General features: G+C 33.7%; 2 non-coding genes across 2 annotated transcripts; one reads left to right on the top strand and one right to left on the bottom strand.

The window, feature by feature from the left end:
- The first annotated feature begins 7,830 nt into the window (after window positions 1-7,830).
- On the top strand, window positions 7,831-7,903 carry TRNAM-CAU (transfer RNA methionine (anticodon CAU)). The gene has a single exon. It is a non-coding gene; the product is annotated as a tRNA-Met (tRNA).
- A 5,957-nt stretch (window positions 7,904-13,860) lies between these two features.
- TRNAM-CAU (transfer RNA methionine (anticodon CAU)) lies at window positions 13,861-13,933 on the bottom strand. The gene has a single exon. It is a non-coding gene; the product is annotated as a tRNA-Met (tRNA).
- Between the last annotated feature and the right edge of the window lie 533 nt (window positions 13,934-14,466).

A 14,466-nucleotide genomic window follows, 5' to 3' on the forward strand; every position in this document is an offset into this window, starting at 1 on the left:
AAGAGATGAAACTACAGCACAATTTGCTAAAATACTTTTACAAATCGGCGAAGGTACATACATATCCTACTGACCAAACGACCGGCTAGCGGTCCGCCCCGGCTTCGCCCGTGGTAAATATTTCGCAATAAAAGGTAGCCTATGTTCTTTCTCAGGGTCTAAAGATTGTCTGTGCCAAATTTCATCAAAATCGGTTAAGAGGTTTATGCGTGAAAACAATACATACATACATACATACATAATTACAAACTTTTCCTCTTTATAATATTAGTATAGATATAGCCACTACTGAAGACGAACTAATCGACAAAATTTATCCAAATATTATTCAGAACTATAGGTACTAATAACCTAGATGTAGTATAGTGCGCTCGGATCTTTATAGAAGATTGTAAATCACGCAACATGTACCTCTTATATCTTCGAAATTTATAAAAAGCCACGTTTTTTTAAACGATCGTTCAACACGTGATTGGCTTGCAAATTGACTCAATTTGGTAATTATTATTTATTGTTATGGTTGGTAAATGTCGATATTTGTGTCGCATTATTTTGTTTGGTACAAAATGAAATGAAATGAAATGAAATGAAATGAAATATGTTTATTGTGGATACATAGAAGATACAAATAAAATAAAACAAGAAACTTAAATCTAACTTAAATCTATGTTTGCCACAAAAGGCCTGCCACTCAGTGCGATACACTGATTTTCAGTGCTTGCCTTAGAATGCCTTGCTGACAGCGGATGTATGTTTTGCTCAAAACTGCGTAATGTTATTAAAAAAAAAATAAAAAATTAATAAATAATTAAATTAATATTATGATAATATACATATACTTCAAAATACTATAATTATTAATTTTAATATTATAAATTATAATATATACTTATACTTAGGAAATAAATCATATTTACACATTAGTAACGAGATTATTGGATAAATACTTAAATTATAAATAAGCACATAGGAACATTATTGGGGATGCTAAATTTTTTCTTGTTGACGTTTTTGAAAATCGAGAAGATATGACTTAAATTTTTTTTTAAAAGAAGATAAGCTTTGTTGTGAACGAAGTCGGTAAGTCGTTCCAACATTTTGAGGCTCGATACCTAAAACTGCCTCTAAATGTAGATGTTCTATGCAGGGGAATTTCCAACAAAGAACATGCGTGTCTAGTCTGGTAGGTTGTATTATTATGGTACAAGTTACATTTTGGGGGTAATTTTAATACATTTACAATTTTACTTATAAAACATGATAATAAACCGTGATATAAATAATTGTGCAGTAGAAGATGCTATCTATAAATACTTTAGATGCTGTTAAATGAAATATGTGCTTGTTTTTACAAGTACAGCTACAGTAATTACCTACGGGTAACGATCGATGCTTTCTCTTTTATTTTTTTTTCTAAAGTACATAGGTACTTATTTCTCTTTTTATTCGGATTTATTCTTTACTAGTGGTCCGCCCCGGCTTCGCCCGTGGTACATATTTCGCAATAAAAGGTAGCCTATGTCCTTTCTCGGGTATCAAAATATCTCCATACCAAATTTCATGCAAATTGGTTCAGTAGTTTAAGCGTGATTGAGTAACAGACAGACAGACAGAGTTACTTTCGCATTTATAATATTAGTATGGAAGTATGGAAGTATAGATTCCTCACTGAAATAAATTATTTTATTTCTAGTCATATAACTAATAACTTGCTTCACATCATAGTTTACTAAAAAGTAAAAAGTCCTTGAATTCACCATCAATAGATGTTTATCATGCAATCCCGAACAAAAATCACAAGCGGCGCTCCATTGTGAAAACAAGAGGTAAAGAGGCGGTTACATCATCCCGCAGTAAACAAACTTGGTTATAGTATCTGCAGAATGTTACGGACAATGGACCACGGGAAAGATTTTGCACTGCGGTCCAAGTGATGAATAATATATGAGCGATACGAGAACCACTCGTATAATGGGTTTTGTAAAATAATAGTGTGAGGCGTAAAGCTTCATGGCTAAGCGCTTGTCGTGGCTTCATCCGGGTTGAATGGAAAAATCTTATACTTTTCTGGTTTGATTGACTTCACAGTCGGCGGCGTTGGGCGAGTACAGGCAATCACGATAGTGTCGAGGGCCTAAATGTCTATGATCGGCCGTCATTGTAGATGTTCGTAATCGCCGTAATGCAAATGGTAGCAAACATCGACGATCATTTGTTGGGCCAACTCCCTCGCTTGTAAAGAGGGCCATAGAGTTATCCAACCGATCCATAGCCTTAACCAAACGATGCAATCGAAGTAAGTACTAAATAGTTTTTAATTTTTAATCAGAGTATCATATTTTGAAGATATAATATCATATTACAATATCCGCTTTTGAGTTTGAAAATCAAAAACTTTATTTGTTTCTTGTACCACACTCGATTTTCTCATTATAAAAGCGATTTTATTCCCCGACTTTGAGAATTTTTGAATACCGCAACAATCGTTGAGCGACGGCGGACGTTTAATTAAATAACAAAAGAGTTTACAGCCAAATTGTTCGTGGTTTCTCTGATAAGAGATGAAGGAAATCATTTTTTGGTTGCTGTTTCTAATGACAAAAAGGTTTCATATTGTTGTTCGTATCAACAGTTGTAAATCAAGGTACATTCAGTCAAGTTAATAGTTATGTAATAATAAAAAAAATTGTATATAATAATCAAAATAAAAATCTTTTCGATGAACTGTAGAAATGAATGAGTATGCTATAGAATGAGAAGAGAGAGACAGATGTTTATTGAAATAACTTTAGGTACACAAAATGTTTAAAAATCAACTACATTACGATTTCAGGGCCTTTATAATATTTAGAAGTCGATTAAAAATAAAAGTGAGACACGTAAACGATGTCAATATTTTTTTTATTTGTCTTAACTCTTAACTAACATAACAATAAACAGTAGGTAGTTTAGTTTAGCGTCTATTTCACTACATTTTATGCATATAAAAGTCTTCAAACCGTCTTCAAAGGTTCAAATTGAAATAGTCATGTACCTAAATACTTGGAAGATCGTGGGAGCTTATTCAAATTTCATTCAGTCGTTTAGTTACAAAGCGAAACTAAGAAGGCACTTGTAGAGTTTAATTTCAAATGCTAATACAGTGACTATGAATAAGTAATTACACGTGGTACTGCCGGAATAAAATTAAAGTGTTCATTGTTTTGTGTCCAATTATGGAGTATCCTATAATAAGTAGGTATAGGAGGTAGCAACTAGCAGTAGCAAATAGATTATGATGTACAGAATATATAGAATGTTTTTCGCTAACCAATTAAATGAAGAGTCAATTTAACTAAATACGAGAATTAGTTAAGAGAGAAAGAGAATTATTTTATAGAGCTCATTTTTTGTAACGGAAAACTACCTGAGTATTATTGATTCTTTTATCCCTCAATGCTTCATTAGACTATATTTTTAAGCTATTGCATAGCTTCTACCGCGGGCCTTGAGCGTGGGGACCGAATCCAGAAATTCCGTAACGAAAAAACCTCACGCTCCCCACAAGCTCGTACAAAATAAAACCTACCTACGTAAATAAAATAATTTCAACAGCTATAAATATAATTACTGTGTTGATTAATTTATCAGTAAATTGACAATCAAATAGTGCACGGTGATATGATGATAAAACCAATTTCGATGCTAACCCAAATAGCTGGTTTAGTCAATAATTAACTAGCTTTCCGCCCGCGGCTTCCCCCGCTTTGTCTAAAACCTAATTAATCCTACTAATATTATTAATGCGAAAGTTTGTGAGGATGGATGTATGTGTATTGTATGTTTGTTTGTGACTATTTCACGCAAATACTACTGAACCGATTACAATAAAATTTAGCACATAATTTATAGCCTAAAAATATTTATTAAAAAAACTATATATATTAAAAACTGCATCAAAATCCGTTGTGTTATGGGTAGTTTTAAAGATCTAAACATACCTTCATACATACAGACATTAGGACAGACGCGGGAAGCTCTCCCTCTCCCTCTCCCTCTCCCTCTCCCTCTCCCTCTACCTCTCCCTCTCCCTCTCCCTCTCCCTCTCCCTCTCCCTCTCCCTCTCCCTCTCCCTCTCCCTCTCCCACGTTGTTCTGTCTTACTCTTATCACAATATGGATGTTGGACGATACTCAAACCACCCATTAGCCATACAAAATTTCATGAGAATCGGCTCAGCCGTTTCGGAGGAGTAAGATAACTAACATTATGACACGAGAATTTTATATGTACACTAGCGGTTCGCCCCGGCTTCGCCCGTGGTAGGTACTTATTTCGCAATAAAAGGTAGCCTATGTTCTTTCTCAGGGTCTAAAGATTGTCTGTGCCAAATTTCATCAAAATTGGTCCAGTAGTTAATGCGTGAAAACCATACATACATACATACATAATTATAAACCTTTCCTCTTTATAATATTAGTATAAAAATCTCCCTCTCCCTCTCCCTCTCCCTCTCCCTCTCCCTCTCCCTCTCCCTCTCCCTCTCCCTCTCCCTCTCCCTCTCCCTCTCCCTCTCCCTCTCCCTCTCCCTCTCCCTCTCCCTCTCCCTCTCCCTCTCCCTCTCCCTCTCCCTCTCCCTCTCCCTCTCCCTCTCCCTCTCCCTCTCCCTCTCCCTCTCCCTCTCCCTCTCCCTCTCCCTCTCCCTCTCCCTCTCCCTCTCCTTCTCCCTCTCCCTCTCCCTCTCCCTCTCCCTCTCCCTCTCCCTCTCCCTCTCCCTCTCCCTCTCCCTCTCCCTCTCACTCTCCCTCCCCTCTCCCTCTCCCTCTCCCTCTCACTCTCCCTCTCCCTCTCCCTCTCCCTCTCACTCTCCCTCTCCCTCTCCCTCTCACTCTCCCTCTCACTCTCCCTCTCACTCTCCCTCTCCCTATCCCTCTCCCTTTAAATTTGAACTCGGAAATCACGTCATAACTAAAGATTAAAACAGAAGTAAAGTATAATATAGGCACAGTTGAACATAATAGACTTTTACTCATAATAGATTGTCGCACAGGCAGCGATCTCTTCCAGATAACCCGGTGGTTAAGGAAAAGCATTAATAGAATATGGAAAAGAGGTGTGTTTAAAGTAAACTTTTAGATTGCTTTCCCGGCAAACGTTGTTCTGTCTTACTCTTATCACAATATGGATGTTGGACGATACTCAAACCACCCATTAGCCACACAAAATTTCATGAGAATCGGCTCAGCCGTTTCGGAGGAGTAAGATAACTAACATTATGACACGAGAATTTTATATACATAGAGATTAACGTGCTTTTAACTATCAAGATGTACCGTCATCAATATACAATATACTAAAATTAGGAGAGACATATAAACATTATTATTAATACAACAGACGGACAGAATAATAGAATAATGCATTCATAAATCACAATATTTCAAAATGCACGAACAAATCACAATATTCCCGCGAATTATTTCAACTTACAGGCGAAATGATATGGCGGGCTATTAACGTTCAGGAATATCGAATTATTTTACATATAAGCGTTGTAAAATGGGAATTATATTGATTTATTGTTTTTCTGTATTTTGTTTACTTCCTACTAATAATATAAATGCGAAAGTTTGTGAGGATGTGTATGTGTTTATTACTCTATCACGCAAATTCTACTGAACCGATTACAATGAAATTGAGCACACATATAGAGGGTAACTTGGATTAATACATAGGATAGGTATTAGGTATACCGGAAATCCCACGTTAACGAGAACTATGCGGGTTTTTCTTTGAAAACGCGGGCGAAGCCGCGGGCGGAAAGGTAGTAACATTATAAAACGTTGAAGTTAAACCTAAACTATAATCAAATAACATTCATTATAATAGTAACTGAATCAGCAATCAGCACCTTCCATATCTATAAAAATAAAACATAATGTAATCTCGCTTGACCTTAACAAAACTCATCACACTGAAGCCCTAATTTTGACGTGGCTGTTTTTACAAAACCTGTTCTGTAGGCTGTAGAGGATAACAAATAGGCTCATTGCGAGGGAATGTCATTTGACAGCTTGATTTTTTTTAAACATACAAGATAATAATGCATTCGTTAACGCAGTTTTTATGAGGAAGCTGGGTCATTCCAACAGCAACTTAGGCTGCGTGCAATGTAGGTATAAGGCTGACTTCAACGATTCTGATTTTAAACATATTTATGTTTATACCGAAACCTATGAAAATTAACTGTTATTTTTTTATTCTTTTTGACGTCAAATTGAACTGTTAAATGAATTTTAACCATTTTTTGTAAATATCACACATTTATAATATGTGGGTATTATTTATTTTTAAGATCTGTATTTATAGTATTTATTAGTTTAACCGTTAATAAAAAAATAACACCTAACTACGAATTTAAAACTTATTCAACTATATTTTCAACAAACTGTAACATGTAACATTATAATACATTTCATTTTACAGAAAACGTAGCGATTTTCTCGTTTCTTGAGCCGTATGTTTCCAATCTCGTATTGATTTACGATTAGGGATAGCCACATAAGTTTGCGATTTGAATTTCAATTGGATCTAATGTGGATTTTTGAGGTTATCGGATGATGGCCAATGACTTTTCACAATTTGCTGGACCAGGAAGCTATTAATAGGTTTGATATATGAAATTTGAATTGTCCAAGGTGGCATTGATAGGATTACACTTTGTTTTACATGGGATTAAATGTTTTTCAAAAGTATTAATCTCCACTATAAAACGGTGGGACACCTGATGTGAGATACCTTCATTTCTTGAAGGCTAAAATATTATATTGCTTGTGTGTTTTGACAACAAAAAATTGTTTGAAACTAAAGTAAGCAATAGTGAGCTATTATAAAAGGTTTTTGGTTAACCTGTACTGTAGGTAGGTAAGGAAAATCGTATAAAAGAATGTAAACAAGGAAACGCCAAAAATGACAAACAGGAAGGAAAAATGAAACATTTCTTACAGAAAAAGGGACATGCCCAAAATATAGCTGCTTACGCTTGTGTTTATTTATTTAATTTTTCGTAACCATCTAATTACATGGCCCCCCAATAATAATTATAGTCTGTAATTATTCAAATAAGGCTAAAAATTAAAGTTATGAAAAATATTATGCAATTAGTATTCAGAGTAGAAAATTTTGTAAAGCAAGGTCGTTAACCTGTGTGAAGTTTAATTTACCATTTTGTTGTAATTTGCATTAACTCGAATGAACTCGTAGAAAATAGAATAAACGAAAGACGTCTCTTACCTTATATTTTAGCGCAGCGTAAGGGAATTTTCGAGGAATGTGAAATAATATTTCAAAGAATACGAATATATTTTGTGAGTTGACTGTTAGCATGTTAAGCTGTTAATACGGAGTTCTCGGATTTAAATCTTTTTAAGAGCAATAAAAATTAAAAATGGTTGTGACAAAACTCATTCAGTTTTTTCTCGATTATTTTGGTTGTAAGTGATCAAATGATCACATTTGTTTAAATTTAAAAGTTTTAAACTTTGTATAGTGGTAGCAATCTATGATTTTTTTTTTGTTCTTTGGAGTTTGGGTATCTATACTTAGATTGTTTATTGATATTAGTGTTTTAAACTAATTACCTAGGTATAAATTTTATTGTCTTTTCTAATAACGGTCCATTATAAATTAGGCTTAATTATTTATTGTACTGCTTATAAAATAATACACTGAAATCAGTTGTAGGTAGTGTGTTTTGTATTTGTAATAAAAAAAGTCATTATCTGTGAACTATATAATGTATTATTAACTGTTGAAAATATTGGTAGCGTAATTTCGCAACAATTTTCACCAGCCTCGGTGGCGCAGTAGGCAGCGCGTAAGTCTCATAATCTTAAGGTCGTGAGTTCGATCCTCACCCGGGGCAATATTTTTGAAACTGTTTATTGTATTATTTTGAATATTGATTTTTTTAACTGTTTAATTATTTTTAAAAAGCATAATTTTATAATATTTTATGTTTTATCTGTTGTCTGTGTATTTTGAACCAAGTAAACTTTATTTATTTTATTTTTATAACTGTATTAAATATATTTTTTAGATCGCATAATATTGTAATTTTGTAAAGTCCGGTTAAAGCTTTTATAAAAGCTTATAGTTAATTTTTATGTCCGAATCAGGACCATTTAACTACTTAATATATAATTCAATAAACCATAACATGTTTTGTGCGCCCACCGTCCGCCATACTTGATCAGTTTGACAGCTGTCATTTTTCCCGCCTCCACTCAAGGCTTTTGACGTAAAATATGAAATTTCATCTGTATGGGTGTGAATTGGGTGTGAAATGTATGATTTTTAACTGACTTTTTTTTATAAAATACATATTGAAAAGCCTGTTTCAATTTCATGTATTTTGATGTGTGCCTTTTTTATCCTGTGGTTTTATTCTAACCACTATTCCTTATAATTTAAGTTGTTATTGGATACCGCATGCAATATCACGAATGAAATTGTTTATGTTCAAAAATATTTCTTAATCCATGAGTGAATGAAGGTAAAAAAATATCTATTTCATTAAGCGAATTAGATAAGAACATAAGAAGTACTTAGGTATAAAAATACAATACAGACATTACAATTGGACCACAATTTATCAAAGATCGCATGTCACATAACTTACATAAAATGTAAAGGTAACAGAATTCTGAATCTTATCTCTGGATATTTTTATATAGGTACATTGAGAATTTACGACTGAAGGCGAATCTGTATTTTTTCCTGTAAATTCGCGGGGGAAATGTATAAATCCCCTAACATGCTTTATAGGCACGGGCCTAATTCTATAAAGTTTTATATCATTATCTCGCTATTTAGAGCTTATTTTATTGAAATTTCTTGGATATCTTGAGTCAACTTTTTCGGTCTTTGTAAGACTACCTGTCTTATATTATTCTGCGTTCTTCATTTCGTATTTTAAATAATAGTATTGCGAGAACGAACTTTGACATAATAAAAACTCGTTCTATTTTTGTATAATTACCTAGGTATATAATTATTTTTGGTTGTGTTCGTGTTAAATTATACCGTGTACCCATTATCAATTTTGGGTATTATTGCGGCCCGAAAAACTACGACTATTATTGCAACCTATACAAAATTAATAGAAACGTAACAACCAAAACAAAACGTTACATCACAAAAAAGGAACAATTGAAAATGTCAAGGATAATCATTTCCACGTAAACTATATGGATATATGGGATGTTATTCCGATTTATTGCTGAATATATTTTTTACTCAATAACATTTTTGCCTTGAGGCAGGAAAAGGAATATTCGAATGGATATAAAATCAAATCAATGTAACGATTATATTAATAGCTTTCTCGTAACTAAAATTCAGAAATTTATTTATTAATATTAAACCTTTCAAGAAAAGCGTCATGAAATAGAAATTAATTTTGAATCTTCGTAATAACTACAAATACTACAATGGTTACAATTGTCTAAACATATTTTTCTACGATCTATTTAGGCATGACTATTCTCAATTTTCAATATACTATTGCCCCTATTATATTTCTCAAAGTGAATGCTGAAGCATACATACTTCATCTTCATACATACTTTGTGGTACAAAATATCTATAATTAGCTCTCTGGTGACATCTGCGATCTTGTACCATTAAAACCCGATATTCATCAAATTACATTTCAAACTAAATGTCAACGTTACCCCAATAAAACAAGGTCGATTTTCCAATAATTTCACATACACATATACAAGTAACAATGTAAAATACTGTAAGTAAAACTGTTTTAGTGGAGATAGTAACAAAGTATAGAGAACTATGTGTAGTCATTTCGTTTCAAGTTAAGCCCCAGCTACGAATACTTTTAACGGGCTAATTTATAGGCTTGTAGCGATTTTGGGTCCAAACTCCAAGGGTATAATCACAATACAAATCCGGTGGTTTAAGAGAACATAGGAAAATTCCGTAACATAGATCTATCAAGAATCACTATTTCAATTTGTCATATTATAGATAAAATATAGACCGGGAGATACTGACACAAAATTTCGAGTCATTTGTAACAAGGATGGCGGTTCTACAGGGGTCTTAGTACGCAATGACAAAAAGAAAAATGATGGTGTGAACGCTGGTACCGGTGGCTTAGTCGCGTGGGCGTTTGTCGAACTCGTCGGAAAAATAGCGAAAGTCAAACGATTTGTAACACAAAAATTTTAGAATTTACCGATAGCCCATAAAAAAGTAGTAGGCGGTAGTGTCATGCCATACTTTCCCGGTGTGACTTACAGCCCGCCATACCGATGCGAATGTGTTGATTTAAATAAAACAATCATTCAACCATTTGTACCAGGCTAACTTTTGCACAGGTAACTATCGTCGTGCAGCCATTTACGAAAATCGCCATGCCATACTTTTCGGACGATTCCAAATGGTCGCCATACCGCCGAAAATCTGCAAAAAAATTTTATTTCGCCAAACTTTTTGTACCAGTATTGCATTTGGATTTTTGGAGAGTATTTGATAAAATGTGATCATTATTATATTTGCCATACTTCTAGTAGGGGGAAAAATTGCTGTCATACTTGAAAACTTAATTTATTATTAATTTATATAAGTGAAGATTTCCAACACATAGATCTTTGAAATTTTGTATTTATATTTGTTGATCCTCAAACTTACAGGAAAAATAAGTGCCATACTGTTACAAATCGTTTGACTTTCGCTATTTTCCGACGAGTTCGACTAACGCCCACGCGACTAAGCCGCCGGTACCAGCGTTCACGCCATCGTTTTTCTTTTTGTCATTGCGTACTAAGACCCCTGTAGAACCGCCATCCTGTTACAAATGACTCGAAATTTTGTGTCAGTATCTCCCGGTCTAATATTACTTCTCAAATTCTACAATCCTCTCCTATCCTACTAATACTGTACATGCGAATATTAATTTATACATCATAATAAGAAATTACCTATAGAAATACTTAATACACAACTAGTATTTGATATTATAAATTATAATATTGTATTATACAACCTAATTTCAAATAACTCATCTCAACTTTTTAACAAGGTATTTTCTGACTGAAAAATGTATCTACTATTGATAGCTTTTTAAGGCTATTCTCTCTTATTCCATACATTTTCTTAATAAAACTTTAAAAAACAACACTCAAATCGCTATCTCCCATGCCTTAATCTAAAAGCTCCGTAGCATATCGCACCACGCTGGTTCGCGGCTCGCTGCGCGCGTGAGAGATGTCTTTGAAGTTTTACAATTTATAAGAATACTCAGCTCCGTGGTAACCTACTTTTGAATTACACCCAAATCCTACCTGACTTTATTTAGGCATTCACGGTCCAGATAAACGTCTAATTTGGGGAAATTCCTCGCCTCTATTTACCCTGTGTAGTAAAACGTGAATGGGTACATGTAAATCTTTATTGAGTTGTAACTGGGTTCTGGGTGACAGTTATGTACCTACGTGTAAAAACGGGTTGTTTATATTGTATATACGATTACTCATTAAACACTATTTTAGGAAAGTAAGTTCATTAATCTATACAAATATTATAAAGAGGAAAGGTTTGATTTTTTGTTTGTTTGTATGAATTGAATAGGCTCCGAAACTACTTGGCAGATTTTAAAAATTCTTTCACTGTTGGAAAGCTACATCATTTCTGACATAGGCTAGGTTTTATCCCGGAAATCCCACGGGAACGGGAACTATGCGGGTTTTTTTTGAAAACGCGGGCGAAGCCGCAGGCGGAATGCTAGTTACTTAATAATTAGGAACTTAAATATATACTATTTCAACGAAATATCATTCAAATAACAGGGTAGGTTGCTATGAACTTATAGACTATAATTTGAAGAAATCATAATATAGCGAACTAATTTTCACGTTAGAATATTTTTAATTATCGGCTTTCTTTAGGAATTAAAAAGTACCTAATAAGTTAGTAACAAAATATTTTTATAACTTCTACAATAATTATATTATTAGGTATGCTTAATATTTTCTCTACTAGTACATACTAAAAAGCACTTATTTAAGCCTCATACAATCACATCGCCATATTGCAGGCATCACACTTGGCTGTGCTCCAAATTACTCGATAATTACAACTTATAGTTGAAAATGATACCATTACAGATGTTATTTTAATGCAAGATGGTACTGAAGGTGGGTGGAGAATATTAGTTTAAAAAAAAGGATTGTTTTATAATTTTGGATAACTTCTCATTAGTGATTTACTTCGTGTTGTAAATTATGGAATGATTTCGTACCTATTGTATATTATGAAATGATGAGTTTATAAAGATTTGTTGTAGGAATTGTTGTTATATTACCTAATAGTGGTTCGCTCCAGCCTCGCCTTTGGTACATAATAATTTGTACTAATATTATAAAACTGAAGAGTTTGTTTGTTCGAACGCGCTAATCTCAGGAACTACTGGTCCGATTTGAAAAATTATTTCGTCTTTAGATAGCCCATTTAACGAGGAAGGGACAGACTTTATAGCCCATAGCCTTCCTCGATAAATGGGCTATCTAACACCGAAAGAATTTTTCAATTCGGACCCGTCGTTCCTGAGATTAGCGCGTTCAAACAAACAAACTCTTCAGCTTTATAATATTAAGTATAGATTACTCTTGATTTATAATGCAAGGAATTTAATTGACCCTTTCTTGTCAAAGCATCAGAATTACTAAAATGCTAAATAATTATGAGGAAAATTCATGAAACAGTATAAAGGGTACCGGGTCAGATAGTTATAATTTATTAATTTGTTCTCTTTACCTTTAATTCCAGATTAGTGTTAGTATGAAAGTCTATGTTATTGATAATGTTGTTTTTGATTTATCTATGAATTATATTGAACAACTAGCTGTTGCCCGCAGCGTCGCCTGCGTGGAAAAGAAAAATTTTTATGGTAATAATTTTCATCCCCTATTTTATCCCCTTGGGGGTAGAATTGATCAAAATCCTTTCTTAGGGGACGCCTACGTTATGACATCTACCTGCATGCCAAATTTCAGTGGTTTGGGCTGTGCGTCGATAGATCACTATATCAGTCACCTTTGAGTTTTATATGTATACTAGCTTTCCGCCTGCGGCTTCGCCCGCGTTTTCAAAAAAAAAACCCGCATAGTTCCCGTTCCCGTGGGATTTCCGGGATAAAACCTAGCCTATGTCACTCAGAAATGATGTAGCTTTCCAACAGTGAAAGAATTTTTCAAATCTGCCAAGTAGTTTCGGAGCCTATTCAATTCATACAAACAAACAAACAAACAAAAAATCAAACCTTTCCTCTTTATAATATTTGTATAGATATATGTATATAGATGTAGAAATGTAACATAGGCTTTTAAAGAAACAACTCTGTTAAATATATTTTTATGGCGGAAGACGCGGGTTCGAATCCCTCCTCATGATCGATTTTTTGCTATTCTTTCAAAAATTATGTATATAAACCATTTGATTGCTATAAAAATATGAAATACAGTTTTGTTAAATGTAAGATTGAAAATGAACATAAAATTTAAAATACGTAATTGATACCTACGCTTTATTGCACATACCTATAGTGGAGGATTACGTGATACTTTTCGGTCCGGATGCGTTGCTATTACGGTCATAGTATGATACGTGTTATCGGGTGGAGTCTTATTTCGCATGTCTTGACTTCGCCTGGCTTGAAAGGTAATACGTAAAGAAAAGAGTCAGAAGAAATAGTCTACTAAGAGCCTACTCAGTAAATACGGTAAAAAAGTGGTCGATTAAAATAAAAATCAATAATGATTCGTAGATTAGGATCAAAGTTATACTAGAAGGTATTAAAAATATTGCCCCGGGTGAGGATCGAACTCACGACCTTAAGATTATGAGACTTACGCGCTGCCTACTGCGCCACCGAGGCTTGAGATTTGGTGAATAAAAATAAAAACACATTGGCTTTCAATAATTATTTATTTTACTACACTTTTCATAACATAGTTTATGAAAATATAATTAAATATAACAACATTGCAGCTAAAATACGAATTCTGCTGTAAATAATATCATTAGATTGATATTGTGATTATTCCAAGATATAATCGAGATAAGAGTTATCTAGAATACAAAATTACAAAGTGTGAAATCAAGAAAATGTATAGAATTTTAATAAAAGAGAAGAGATAAGATAAATAAGTTTGAAGACATTAATTATGTACTTATAATAACGTACTTAAATAAAGATTAAATCGCTAATGAAGAGTTTTATTTTTAAACTAGCTGCTCCCCGCGGTTTCACCCCCGTGGCTCAGCTCCTGTTGGTCGTAGCGTGATGATATATAGCCTATAACCTTCCTCGATAAATGAGCTTTCTAACACCGAAATAATTTTTTAAATCGGACCAGTAGTTCCCGAGATTAGCGCGTTCAAACAAACAAACAAACTCTTCAGCTTTAT

Source organism: Colias philodice, chromosome 25, assembly GCF_061535455.1.
Source record: "Colias philodice isolate Cphi_HAF_F1 chromosome 25, ilColPhil1 Martin Lab GWU primary, whole genome shotgun sequence".
NCBI classification, from domain to species: domain Eukaryota; kingdom Metazoa; phylum Arthropoda; class Insecta; order Lepidoptera; family Pieridae; genus Colias; species Colias philodice.